This window comes from Tiliqua scincoides, chromosome 1, assembly GCF_035046505.1.
Source record: "Tiliqua scincoides isolate rTilSci1 chromosome 1, rTilSci1.hap2, whole genome shotgun sequence".
Classification (NCBI taxonomy): domain Eukaryota; kingdom Metazoa; phylum Chordata; class Lepidosauria; order Squamata; family Scincidae; genus Tiliqua; species Tiliqua scincoides.
In genome coordinates this window covers 183,473,933-183,488,653 of record NC_089821.1, presented here as the reverse complement: position 1 = coordinate 183,488,653, position 14,721 = coordinate 183,473,933, and the positions used below count along the sequence as shown (strand labels likewise).

Here is a 14,721-nt window from a genome sequence, read left to right as displayed (position 1 = left end):
GGTTGAATCATGCCCTGGTGCAAGCAAGGAAATATTTTCTTAATTTTAAATTATGAATGACAACCCAAACATAGCTATGTTTATCAAAACAGATATCGTCTTAGCCATACTTCATGGGGCTTCTCTCTCTGCACCAGTGGGTTCAGTGTCTGTCATGCAACTTCTCTGCAAAAGTTTGCATTGCGTCTTTGCCTGAGGGCATGAGAGGTCTTTGCCTGAGGTCATGAGAGGAGGCCCTTTCAACCATGCCACCATTAATGAGGGTGAGGGGGGTGACAGCATGGAATAGGGCTTTCTCAGTGATGGTGTCCCAAATTGTGAAACTCCCTCCCCTTGGAGCTAAGAACTGTTTCAACTTTGGAGTCCTTTTGACAGAGCCTTAAGACCATTCAGGATGGCTTTTGAGGGCTGATGTGATGAACTTGTGTTTTAGGGTGCAATCCTAACCTGCGCTGGAACAGGCAGGATGACTGGCCTGCACTGTATTTAGTGTAGGTTTGGTGTGGCCCAGGGCATAACTCAGAGTAAAGGAATTTTAGTCTACTTACCCCAAGCAATGTCACAGGCAGCCCTATGAGGCTATTCAGATCTCAGTCAGTGATTTCGCAGGTGCGAATCTGAGTGGCTCAAGTAATGCCACTTGGGCCGGGGGTTGGAATTCGGCCTACACTGCCATGGGTGGCCCCAACCCCACCTCCTGGGCCTGATCCGCCCCAGGCTGTCCTATCCCAGCCTGAAATGCCCTCTTCTTGTCCCTTCCTCCCTCCACGCTCTCCGACTCCTTGTGCTGGCCTACCCGGGCTGGCACAAACTCACCCGGTCCCGGTGCCACTCCGGCTCCACTGGGCCAGTGCACATACATGCACTGGCCCAGTCTGCTCCTGAGTAACCACAAATGTGCTTTACGACATGTTTGCAACACTCAACTTGTGCTGGCTCAGGGGACGATAGAATTGCACTGTTAATTGAACAGAATTTTTAACTGTTTAATTTTATGCAGTTGACAGGTTGTTTTACAGCCCAATCCTGAGCTCCCTGGGGCACCCAGCCTTGGTGGCACTGAGAACAGCTACTGCTGAATCCTGCGCGCCCCAGACTACCATGGGAGGCGCCTCAGGAGAAGGGGATTTTCATCCCCTTCTCTCAGGTAAGGTAAGCAGCCCTGCAATGGGGCTACTGACTAAGTAAAGGCGCTCGTGTAGGGCACCGAGCCCTGCACGAGCGCCTTGGATCTGGTGGAGCGGAGCTCCACGGACCCGCCTCCCTCCCTCCCTGGCACGCCTCCCGCCCACCCCCCTCCCCTTGTCACGCATCTGCGTCATGCCTCCCCCTGTCCTCTCTCCGCCCCGCCAGCCTCCCCCTCCCCACAACGCCTCCTCCCCCCCTCCCCGCCCCGCTTACTGTGCTGCAGCTCAGCAGTCCGTGAGAACGCCAAGCCGTGGAAGCTGGTTGCCCGCACAGCGTTAATTCAGTACCAGCTGGCGCTAGGCTAGCACGGCTGGGAGCCTGGCGGTGAGGCTCGCAAACGTGCCTTATGGTACATTTGCGACAGTGTGCAGTGGCGCGGAGCTGCGGCACTGAGCCCAGGATTGGGCTCTTAATTGTTTTATTTATTTATTTATTTATTTATTTATTTATTTATTGGATTTGTATTCCACCTTTCTCCCCGAAGGGCACCCAAGGCGGCTAACAATCAGGTTAAAAAATACAAATACACATTAAAAATACAAAACATTTAAAAACAATTAAAAATACAATAAGTTGCATAGCAGTATAAGTTATAAATTTATAAAAACAGCCCTCATGGTGCCTTGAAGGCTTTCCTGAATAAAAAAATCTTCAGGCCCCACCGGAACGCTAGTACATAAGAACATAAGAACATAAGAACAGCCCCACTGGATCAGGACATAGGCCCATCTAGTCCAGCTTCCTGTATCTCACAGCGGCCCACCAAATGCCCCAGGGAGCACACCAGACAACAAGAGACCTCATCCTGGTGCTCGCCCCTACATCTGGCATTCTGACTTAACCCATTCCTAAAATCAGGAGGTTGCGCATACACATCATGGCTTGTACCCCATAATGGATTTTTCCTCCAGAAACTTGTCCAATCCCCTTTTAAAGGCGTCTAGGCTAGACGCCAGCACCACATCCTGTGGCAAGGAGTTCCACAGACCGACCACGCGCTGAGTAAAGAAATATTTTCTTTTGTCTGTCCTAACCCGCCCAACACTCAATTTTAGTGGATGTCCCCTGGTTCTGGTATTATGTGAGAGTGTAAAGAGCATCTCCCTATCCACTCTGTCCATCCCCTGCATAATTTTGTATGTCTCAATCATGTCCCCCCTCAAGCGTCTCTTTTCTGGGCTGAAGAGGCCCAAACGCCGTAGCCTTTCCTCATAAGGAAGGTGCCCCAGCCCCGTAATCATCTTAGTCGCTCTCTTTTGCACCTTTTCCATTTCCACTATGTCTTTTTTGAGATGCGGCGACCAGAACTGGACACAATACTCCAGGTGTGGCCTTACCATCGATTTGTACAACGGCATTATAATACTAACCGTTTTGTTCTCAATACCCTTCCTAATGATCCCAAGCATAGAATTGGCCTTCTTCACTGCCACCGCACATTGGGTCGACACTTTCATCGACCTGTCCACCACCACCCCAAGATCTCTCTCCTGATCTGTCACAGACAGCTCAGAACCCATCAGCCTATATCTAAAGTTTTGATTTTTTGCCCCAATGTGCATGACTTTACACTTACTGACATTGAAGCGCATCTGCCATTTTGCTGCCCATTCTGCCAGTCTGGAGAGATCCTTCTGGAGCTCCTCACAATCACTTCTGGTCTTTACCACTCGGAAAAGTTTGGTGCCGTCTGCAAACTTAGCCACTTCACTGCTCAACCCTGTCTCCAGGTCATTTATGAAGAGGTTGAAAAGCACCGGTCCCAGGACAGATCCTTGGGGCACACCGCTTTTCACCTCTCTCCATTGTGAAAATTGCCCATTGACACCCACTCTCTGCTTCCTGGCCTCCAACCAGTTCTCAATCCACGAGAGGACCTGTCCTCTAATTCCCTGACTGTGGAGTTTTTTCAGTAGCCTTTGGTGAGGGACCGTGTCAAACGCCTTCTGAAAGTCCAGATATATAATGTCCACGGGTTCTCCCGCATCCACATGCCTGTTGACCTTTTCAAAGAATTCTATAAGGTTCGTGAGGCAAGACTTACCCTTACAGAAGCCATGCTGACTCTCCCCCAGCAAGGCCTGTTCGTCTATGTGTTTTGAGATCCTATCTTTGATGAGGCATTCCACCATCTTACCCGGTATGGATGTTAGGCTCTCCCTCATTACTGATGGCACCCAACTCCATGGCATACTGATGGCATACTGATGGCACCCAACTCCAAATCCCTGCATGACCTCTCCCAGCGGTTTCATGTAGATGTTAAACAACATGGGGGACAATATAGAACCCTGTAGCACCCCACACCTCAAGGGCCAGGGTGACGAACAGGAGTCCCCCAATACCACCATCTGGGACCTGTCGGCCAAGAAGGACTGGAACCACTGCAAAACAGTGCCCCCGATCCCCACCTTGGCCAACCATCCCAGAAGGACACCATGGTCGATGGTGTCAAAAGCTCTGAGAGGTCCAAAAGGACTAGCAAGGATGCACTCCCTCCGTCCAGTCCTCGGCGTAGGTCATCCACCAAGGTGACCAAGGCCGTCTCCATCCCGAAGCCAGGCCTGAAGCCAGATTGAAAGGGATCCAGATAATCAGCTTCATCCAGAATCCTCTGGAGCTGAGACGCCACCACCCGCTCAATCACCTTGCCCAGAAATGGGAGGTTTGAGACTGGCCGGTAATTATCCAATATAGAAGGATCGAGAGAGGGCTTTTTCAGGAGGGGGCGAACCACTGCTTGCTTTAATGCCAGAGGCACCACCCCCTCCCTCAGAGATGAATTTACTACTCTCTCTGTCCACTCAGCCAGTCCCTCCTGGGCAGATCTAACCAGCCATGCTGGGCACGGATCCAGCGGGCAGGCAGATGGCCTCACACTCCAAAGGATCCTGTCCACATCCTCAGGCTCTACAAGCTGAAAAGATGTTTAATGTTTTGTTATATTTTTAAATATTGTAAGCTGGGTGTCTTTACCAGGAGAAAGGTGGGGTATAAATTCATTAAATAAACACATCATGTGGGCATAACTCACAGTGATTTACTTTCAAACTATATACATAGAATTGAGGTATAAGGGCCAAATATAAATTCCATTCAGTTGTGCATTTCAGTTCTAGAATTACAAGAAATTTTACACTTGCTAAACACTGGTGGTGATCCATGTATTGTTGTTTAATGTTTCTGAATGGTCTGGCAGTGTACAGTTGCATTCTGTTTTAGTCCCTCTTGTTATTTGCTATTGAATGTAAGTGCCCTCTTGTGCTTGGAAAAAAAAATTGGTGGGTGCCATACACAATTGTCCCTGATGGTCACTAATTTAGTATTTCAAGAGATACTGTATGACAATAATAGTATTAAATTCAGCTTTTTGTTGTCTCACTGTAAATCTAATCCCCATTGGGCGTGGCAGCTGAATACTACACATACCATAGTCTTTCGAGACTGAAGGTTGCCAACATGATGACAGCATATGAACTGCCACCTGTTTTAGAAATATTAATATGTTTTCCTTATTTATACAGGAAATATATTAATTGGTTCTCATAAGGAAGAAGCACCCTTCAATTTAAAAAAAAATCAAAAATTGTCTCTCAGATTGAACTGCAATTTGGTGTCTTTGCGGGGCTGTGAGTGTAAATAGAATGCTAGATGCAGGAAGGTGGCAGCAAGATGCAAGTGTCTTGTGTGTATTCCATCTGGTGGGCTGCTGTGAAATGTAGGAAGCTGGACTAGATGGGACCTGAGCCTGAGTCAGCAAGGCTCTTCCTATGTTCTTATGTTCAGATTCATATTTGCTAAACTGGGGAGGGGGTGCCTTTGAATATTAATTCAAATCAACAAAATTGTTCCAAAGATATGGAGATGGGTTAATTGCTCCAAGAAAATTTTTTTAAAAAAATGTTGGTTACCTGGTGAACTGAAATTGTGCTAAGTTTTGGCTCCCTATCTTGTAAGGATGATGGTTAGAATATAAGTAAGAATGTGAAGAATTTTAAGACCTTCCTTGCAGAAACACATAGGTTTGATTCTAGAAGGGGGGAAGCCTATAAATAGGAACAATGAGAATGTTTATGAAACAATATATTGATATTCAGCAAGCAATTAAAATTGTATCATTGTTTCTTTCTGGGAAACACGTTGTGGATTGCAGCCAATGGCTTCTGCACTGATCCACAAATCACCACTTTTGAGTAGCATAGAGCTGTGGATTCCAATCTGGGGTACATGTATCCACAGGGGTACTTGCAAGAACTTTTAGAGGTACTCAAAAAAGAATTGAATAATGGCAGGGAAAGGCAGGTCTGTATTAGAATGCCTTGTAGGATTGGTAAGGCAGGAAGGAAGGCAGCTAGCTGGCTGCAAAAGCTACACCAATGGCTAGCTTTTGGTCATCAAATTGTGTATTATCAGGTATGGATCAGTAGTTGAAAAAACATATACATTTGAAATAATAGCAACTACATTAGTAGCAACTATATAAAAACATTTTGCTAATATGAGGGATACAGTTTATGGAAATAGGCTGCCAAGAGGTACGCCAGTGAAAAAAACGTTGGGAACCACTGATTTAAAGGACTGCAAACAAGTTGGTTCGGCAAGAACAAGAAGTGTCTCTACTTTTCCCAGAGTTACTGCTATCACAGTAGCCACTAACAACTATTTAAAATATATTTACTGACAGTTTTCGGTAAGCTAGGTTTTAACCTTGTAGACCACCTGCAGAATAAGTGGATGCAATGACCCAATGTTTTATTTGAGTAACACACACTGGCATCATGGGATGGGGAGGGGGGAACTACTGCAAGCAGGGCAGCACCACCACCACAAGAGGTGGTGCCATGCCAGCTGTTGTCCCCCTCCCCTTACTTGGTGATTGCCAACCTCTGCCACTCCCTGGATTGTAAAAGGAACAGGGGGAAAGAGTGAAAGGGGAAGTGGAGAGGTGCTCCAGTCTAGCCCACCCCTCTACTCTCCTCCATGCTTTTTCTTCCACTCCATCCCCTTCCTTCTCTTGCAACCAGGAGCAGCAGTGCAGTAAAGTGGGTGGGCAGATAGAGGGGGGCACCCTCCACTATCCTGCTGCCTGAGGCAATTGCTTCAGTTGGTCTCCTGGATGGGCCGGCCCTAAAGCACAGCTTAAGGCATTCCTGCCCAAGACTGCCTATATGCAACGGCGACCAATTGTATACATCTCTGGGGCCGTGGCTGACGAGACACATGAGGCTCTGAGTAACCCAAGAGGCTACTTTCTGTGACTTTGCCAAGTCTGGCTCTAGTCTGAACCTATCACAAGCCTTCAAGGGGCGGGAGCAGACAAGTCGGGAAGAACACGGATGCAAACAGGCTGAAACCATAGAGTTGGACGGCCTCAACCTGCAAAGAGCGACGCGAGAGTGGGCGTGGCTTAAAACGCGGTCTTTTTCGCGATAGGTCTGTTGGGTAGAGAATCCTATCGCCGTTTTCTTCCCCCTTCGCTACAGCCAATGAGAGATGAGTGGGCGGGGCTAGCCTCGCTCTCCTATATAAGGCCCTGCGATTGCGCGGGCTCGTTCTTTCGCCTGGACGCTCCGAGCTGGCTGGTTGGTGTTGCTGGTAGGTCGTGCTGGCGGGTGACCGTTAGGGATTTTAACTGGAGGAGCCGCCATTTTGCGGGTAAGTCGCGCATCTTCCCCCCCCCATACAGATGCCCTTTGTTTTGTGCTGAGGCTCCATAGCGATAGTTTTTACTACCCGAGACGACGGTTCGTGCGCAGGCGACGTAAAGGTCATATAGTCCCTTCCAGGGCGCGTTCCTTAATGGTATGGCGCTGTGTATGCTGGGACTTTGTCGCAGGTTGCATGCTGGGAATTGTAGTCCAGAGGCGGGTATCCCGGTAGAAGCTGAGCCATCTATTGGGAGTGACACTGGCATGACACTTAACATACATTGTGTATTGCATGGTGGGTGGAAATCCTGCCTCGACCATGAATTCAGCAGGCTGGGTAAAATCATTTCCCAGAGCTCAGCTGCAAGTTAGAGATGATAATACACTAAAAAAAAAGTTATATATAAAAATGTTGGTCTTGCCTTGTATGGTCCACCATAGTGTTTCTCAGCGTTTCTGCTCCTGTAGTACCACTTTGTAGGGTCCACCTCTTGGAAGTACTACCAGAGTACCTGGAGGTGATATCATAGCAACTTAATTCCAGGTTGGGAAGCCAGATGCAAAGCCACAAACACCAGCAAGAAACTCAGGATGGGCAGGAGGGCTTTTAAGAGCATGCTAGAAGCACACTTTGTAGCTCTGACCACCAATCCAAGCCACCTACCACTGTTTGTTGAGTCATGTCACTGGTCTTGCTGCAGGGTGGCAGGGGTTCCGGGGGGGGGGTCCTGCAAATACCACTAGACACCACCTCAAGTGGTGGATACCCGCAATCAATCAATTGGATACCACTCAGTTGGATACCACTCAATCAAGTGGATACCCACAACACTGATTGAGAAACACTGGCCTACTATAATACAGGCCAGCACACATTTTGCTTCCTTAAACGTTACACCAATTCCTGGGTATATTTGGGGTGCTGATTCCAAAAATGGCATCCGTTTTGCCCTATCACGTCTAGTTTTGGAGGCATGGCATAGCCTCTTTAGTGAATGGTTCAAGCGGCTTCCTCATGAGGAAGCCTGCACCATGGCTTCATCATGAAGGAGCTGCTTGAACAATTCACTAATGAGGCTATACTATGTTTCCAAAACTAGACGTGATAGGGCAAAACGGGTGCCATTTTTGGAATCAGTACCCCAAATTCATATCGAACCACCAAAAAGTTTGGGAAAAACTTTTCTGACCCTCAATTTTGTAGGCCTGTGTAATTGGCACATGGCACCCATACAGTGCATAAAATTTGCTGTTTAAGCGAACAGGGAGCTTTTGATGTGTTTATGTACCATTCAGGTGTTTCGTTGACCACCTGCAATTCGTACAAAGTCTTCCTTTTAGAGTAAAATGTAATTTTTTTTTAGCAAGCTAGCACTTGTGAGCTAGCAACATGTAAGCCAGCCTTTACATTCAAAATGCTACAAGCTTGTAGTAATTTCTGTAGTCTAGTCTTAGCTCCATGTGACATCGCCAAACTAAGCATATTGAGGCATGGTATGTGTGTGCTCTTATTTTTGTGAGAGTTGAAGCATATGCTTCAAGTTTCTTTTGCAATGAATTGAATTTTTAAAAATGCTTAACCTTGATTGAATTGCCCCTCAAGTTTATTTGTACATTGCATATTATTTGGATTACTCTGTCTATGCCAGCTATAAATTCTACCATTTGCTTGTGTTCCAGGATTTATGGAGCTAGATGCTGCGTTGGTATTGCCACAGTGCAAAAAGAACATTTTGGTAGGTTTCCAGTATTTAAACTTCAAAATAATTATATAATGTGGCTAAGATTTCAATTTTAAAAATCACACCACTTATATGTGTATTTACATGAAACTTTATTTTAAGTAATTGATAAAATGTCAACTATGTTTAAAATTTTGCTTAGTACCAAAAAGTGAAATTCTAATAAATAACTTTAGATGGTAACTGGCTCTTTACAATACAGTGAGTCCTCCTTATCCATGAGTTTTGGAACCCACGGATTTTACCCACTGCAGGTTCTGCATTTTGAGGGCCCTCAAAAGATCACCAGATGCGACCGGAAGTGTTCTGAGGCATGGGGAGGTCATGTGCAGCATTACCATACCTCAGAAGACCTCTGACAGGCACTTACAGTTCTTTGGCAAACCAGAACTGCCTGTCAGAGACCTTCTGAAGTGGGAGGCTGCACGCAACCTCTGGGTGCGGCCAGAAGCAACTTCTGGTCTTGTCTGGAGGTCCTCTGTGAACCCACCCACAAATCTTGGTATCTGTGGGCTTGGTATCCAAGGGGAGTTTGGGAATGGATCCCCTGTGGGTACAGAGATCCGATCCGTGCTATTGTTGTCATGTGTTGGAGGGGTGCTTAAAAATGTGTTCTTGAAGTTATTGAATGCATTTATAGCCTGCTGCTCTCCTGGTAAAGGCAAGATTAGAGACATACAATTATAGTAAAACATTTAAAACAAGACAGAACACTATGTGGATTACTTAAGATTAAGCAAATTAAAATTACATTCAGTCAAAATTCAAGAGCCAGCTTGTTTCAGACATCAAAATCTTTCCTGAACAAGAATGTTGTAATGCTCTGCTGAAAGGTCTCCAGAGAAGGAGTAGCTTTTAACCCCAAAGGAAGGGGGAATTCCACTGTTGGGGCGCCACCAGCTAAAATTATCTATTCACTGCCAACTTCTTTCCTCCATCAGTGGCGGCATGGTTAAAAGGGCCACCTCTGATGATCTCCAAGAACAAGATGGTTCCTCAAATATCTAGGTCCCAACCTGTAAAGGGCCTTGAAAGTTAAAATTAGCACCTTGAATTGTGCCTGGAAAAGAAACCAGGAGCCAGTGTAGCTGCCAGTGTAGCGGCCTGACTGAATCAAACCAACACGCTTCTGCAACTGCACAGGCACCTGCATTCTATCCTGATTGCAGTTTCAGGACTGTCTGCAATGGACACCCTACTCAGAGTGCATTGTAGTAATCTAATTGACACAAGTCATGTGCAAATTATAGTCTGCACGCAACTCATCCTTTGAGTAGATCTTGGCAGTCGTGTCTATTACCAGGTGTCCCAGAAGGCTGTGCAACAGGACATTTGAGTAGACATGATACTCAGTGTCCTGGTGCACAGATCTACTCAAAAGGCAAGCTGCTCATGGAGTGGAAGGCTGTCCCCAAACCCTGGGTCTGGGTTGGAGAAGTATGGTTTGAAGGGTCTTCCTACTAAGTGGATTAATACAGAATTATGGTGAAAGCGTGAATGTTGGCTAGTGTCATGAAGTGTTCTGGATCTCAAAAGCAGTATTTTTTGACTAGCAGATGTACATTATATATTTAAGTGTGATTTTCCTTTTTTGGTTCTGAAGTTATTTAAATCTTATTTTCAGGTTATGAAAACATCTTATCTAGAAGAGAACTCGACTGGATAAAAATGGATGCACCTGAGAATGTAAAGGTATTGATTCAGGAATAAGGTTAAAGTTGTGGTTCCCTATTGCTTTTTGCTGAGGAATGCACACCGGCTTGCCTTTTTAATGCATGGGAAGATGGAGAGAACAGGACCGAAGTGGTTGTATCCATGATGAGCCTATCCCGAACCTGATGATGTTGATGAAAAATATCATACGGATCTGGCTTCTGAGATCTGATCACTACTTTAACTAATATTGAGGATGTGCTGGAATAGCGTTGAACATAAATGTTCTGTATAGTGCACAAACTTTTTCAGTAACTGCTGTTCATCAGTCACAGTAATTGCTTTGAACCTGTAGTTTGCAGGATAGAGAATTCCCCTAAGAGTCAATCCTAGACTATTGTAGTGTGGTTTAATTGGCTGAAGAGCAATCCTTCTAAAACAGGGATGGAACTCTTGGCCAAATTAGTCGTTTTTAGATCTGTAGGGTGGATTTGATGGCTTCCATGTGAACACACTATTGGATTAGAGCAGTGCTTCCATAACTTTTTTGACTGGTAGCTTCCTTGACCTACTAGGCCATTGATGGTGGCTCCCCCTTAGGGCCACAATCCTATACTTTGTATAGGGTGGTGGGTTTTTGGCAAGGATTCTGTTGCTCCCTTGGTGATTTCTGTGGCTCCCTGGGGAGTCACAGCTCACAGTTTGGGAACCACTGTAGTAGAGAAACTGAGATTAACTGGGGTGGGTGCCCATACGGAATCATTTTCATTATATTTTGTATGCTGTGTTGGTATATTCAGATTTTATAGGAGAAAAGCTATGTATGAATTGAAACAATACATGCGGGTTCTTTGTGAAGTTTGTGAGGAGAAATAGCTTATTGTAGGTACCTTGCATATCATGATGTGGAAGATGTGCTTGTATATACAAATTAGTGCTGGAATTGTTAGTCGGTTGTACTTTAGTCATCTGGCTGTGACTGTGGAAACACTTGAATAATATTGGTCCCTTGCAAATCATAATTTGCAAAATAGTTGTGTGCTCTCTGAAATAAGTTCCTTTCTATTATTGACTGGGTTTTTGTTGTATGTGCACAACTCACTCAAGTAACCTTGTAACCCTGATGTGCAAACCTGTTAGTGGAACACAGGAGAAGAGTGGAGAAGGGAAAGCTGTATTGGAAGAGGATGAGTAATCTGAAAATACTGTAAAAAAAATTAAATTAAAAAAGGAAGGATAAATTGACTGTTACTAGAAGGGGAAAACAGGAATCAACGCTTACCTTGGATTTTGCCTTTTCAGGTTGTACACTTACTGAAGTGCTCTGTGTGATAAAGGTGAGTGTATTAAAAGTTTGTATTGAGAAAGTAATTTGGCATTGGTCCTACCGGTGATGAACCTATCCCGAACCTGAGTTCTTGATGAAAAATTTCTGATACGGATCTGGCTTCTGAGGTTAGACATCTAAGACATCTTGATATTGATATGTAGCAAACCTACTTGCAGCAATTTTTATTGACACATGATTTCTCCATCTTTTGCCTCTAGGTTCACACCTGGAATGGATTTGGCTTAGGATCTTAAGCCAGTTCTTAATTACATCAAACAACTGGAATAACTTGATTAGTGAGTTGACAGACCTGTGTCTTTCTTGCCATGTGTTCAGTTTTGGTGAATTCAACCAGGCTGGTTTGTTGGGTGGGGAAGCAAGTAAGCTAGTAGAGACCAAGAAAATAATCTGACTTCTAAACTACCAGTTACTATGGAGCTGCATCATGTCTCTAGAAGACATAAACTAAAACCAAGTTCAAGAGCATGGGTTTATTAGATTTCTCAAATGAGGAAGAGTTTCTGCTTTATCAAACAAAAAAGAGTTAAAGGTTTATCTTTTTCTGACAAGTGATATGCAGGGGGTAATTTAGGGTGAGGGCCCAATCCTGTCCAACTTTCCAGTGCTGATGTAGCTGCAGTGCAGCCCTTGAGGTAAGGGAACATTTGTTCCCTTTCATGACTGCCCCCCCCCCCACTGCAGGATGCAGTTTACACCCCATTGGCATGGCTGCATCAGTGCTGAAAAATGGGATAGTATTGGGCCCTGAGTCTTCATGAAGCCTACTACACAAGCCCCAAAGCTAAGAAAGCTTTGGCAAATTACTAGTTTTAAAAGTTGTTGCAAAGTACAAGTGTATCATGAAAGGATTGGAAGTGGTGATAAAAACGATTTGGCTAACTTGAAGAATTCCTCATCTGTTTTGAAGCACTAGGAAAAGTAACTGAAGGGAACAGAAAATACTTACAGGTGACAGTTCTGAACCATCAGACTTAAAGGCTTCACAGGAATTCAAGTATGTAAAACTTCTACAACTTAAAGGGCTAGCTATAAATGTCAGATAAATAAGGGATTAGAAGGCCATTTGCTTACATATATAGTGAACCATTGCTTTACGGTGGATTTACTATGATCAAATCACAATGGGTGCTCTGTAGTAAAATAATGTTCACTATCCATTAAGTTATTTACTTTATGTTGGGCAAATAATGCCAACAGAACCTCAAGGGTGATAAGCCAATCCTTGATGTAAAATCAAGCATTTGGTAATATTTCAGCCAGAAGCAGCATTTTTAACATTGTGGCTGTGGGTGTATTGAATCTTTTATATAGCCTTGTAATTTGTGTTTTCTAATTACATTGTGTAAACTGATAACAACTGCCCCCTGAAGAACATAGTAGGCTCGTTTTAAAACTACTTTTTAAAGTGGAAGAACTTAGTGCTGTGGCAGGAACTTCAGCTTCTCTTAGAACAAATTACCAATAAACAGCATGGTGTTGGGTTAACAAATGCAGTATTTTTGTAATAAAATGGTGATTCCAGAATGGATACCATCATAAAGCTGGGGTCTGTTATCAGCTGCCCTTTAATTATAGTCACTAATGATCATAGTGCATTGGGAGTCATGGTGGTGATATCCAGAAGGGCCGCATCTTATGCACTACTCCTACTTTTAAGTACATGCACATAGTTCAGTTTGCAATCTGTCTGACTCTTTGTAATGTGTAGAATACTATAGCTTTTCCTCTGCATGAACAAATCTAAAATTTTTTTTAGTGAAATGAAGTCGGATGGGCCAAAGATGATCATGTGAAACCTTCCTTCGTGACCTTGGAATGGTCTCAAGTTTTCAGAAGATAGCAGTGCAGTCATCATTGTGTTTAAATTTAGTTCAATCTATGTTTAGAAACCTAACGAGTATGAGTTTGTTAATGTTGAACATGACATCAAAGAATTCATTTGCTTCATAAGAAGATCACAGTCATGGTACTGTGTTGAACTGGTTTTGGTGTTTATTGTATGGAAAGTATATAAAAATAAAAATGTAAATGTGGTATTGTTGCAATTAATTTAAGGTGATCCCTTGATGAAAGAACAATTTCTTGGCTAAAGATAATTTGGTGAATGAAGCAGGTGAATATCAAGGTGCCTTAAAGTGGTTTGAGAGAACATTGCTTTGCCAGGTGGTGGGGTACAAAATACAGGGAAGCTGTTCCCTCAGCTTTTGATGGGGTAGGTGTGCTCTTGTTAAAATGGCATTTGATGGCCTCCTGTTCTTGGAAATGGTAAAAATAGCAGATGATATAGAAACATTAATAGAAGGGGGGGAGGTATGTGTAATGGTGGTTTCAAAGTACTGATATTGGGACACATCAGTGTAAATCTGAATTGATGGCTAATTAACCATAAAGCTTAAATTGTTTCTGCATGTATGCTGCCAGTGAACAGAGAATGACAATTAACTTCGTGACTTGCAGCAAGCTTCTGGAGGCATCTGGCTGACAATTGCTAGAAACTGAATACTTTACCAGATGGGCTTTGGTAATCTATTTAGAAAATTGAGCACCATATTAAGAATCAGAATTGGTTAAAAATGAACAACTTAAGTCTGATCAAGTTACCCCTTACTCTGCTTCCAGTGTTTGGATTATAGATCAACTACTGGTCAGAACCAAAGGGGAGTGTATGTCAAAGAGCTATCTGATGTGGAAAGCAGTGTAAGCTCCTGTCCTTGAATTGAAGTTTGTCCAAGAAAATGCTATTTGTGTCTCCTATAATATGTTGAACTTGCCAGAAACATCTTGAACAATGTACACTAGGAACCTGCTATTAGCTTAAAAAGGTATGAATTACGATTTTTAAAAGCCTCATGATTTTTTGAACACCATCACTAGTTGAACAAATGGTTGGTCCTAAGAACACATCCCTTTATGTGGCCATGGCAAACTAGAACCCCAAATTTGCAGTGGCAGAGTTCTCCACAATGTAATGGGAAAATTAATTTTAATGCGTACTGGTGAGAACAAAACTATGTTGTGATTGTCTGGATTAGTGTATTACAAGGTTCGTGAGTATTTGGCTGACTCAGAAGGTCTTGATCATTGGCAAGATACCAAGACCATCTAAAGCGACACCCAATAAAGTGTGTTCATGAACTGT

At 43.9% G+C, this 14,721-nt stretch overlaps 1 long non-coding RNA gene and 2 other non-coding genes across 4 annotated transcripts; all 3 read left to right on the top strand.

Annotated features, from left to right (window-relative positions):
• Positions 1-6,734: 6,734 nt before the first annotated feature.
• On the top strand, positions 6,735-13,616 carry LOC136634462 (uncharacterized). 2 transcript variants are annotated; one of them, XR_010793298.1, is made up of 7 exons: positions 6,735-6,843; positions 8,517-8,572; positions 10,203-10,270; positions 11,534-11,568; positions 11,780-11,857; positions 12,490-12,576; positions 13,339-13,616. It is a non-coding gene; the product is annotated as an uncharacterized lncRNA (long non-coding RNA). The 2 variants fall into 2 exon arrangements; XR_010793297.1 differs by lacking the exon at positions 12,490-12,576.
• On the top strand, positions 10,389-10,459 carry LOC136638391 (small nucleolar RNA SNORD50). Its single transcript, XR_010793612.1, has one exon. It is a non-coding gene; the product is annotated as a small nucleolar RNA SNORD50 (small nucleolar RNA).
• Positions 11,617-11,688, top strand: LOC136638388 (small nucleolar RNA SNORD50). Its single transcript, XR_010793611.1, has one exon. It is a non-coding gene; the product is annotated as a small nucleolar RNA SNORD50 (small nucleolar RNA).
• Positions 13,617-14,721: the final 1,105 nt, after the last annotated feature.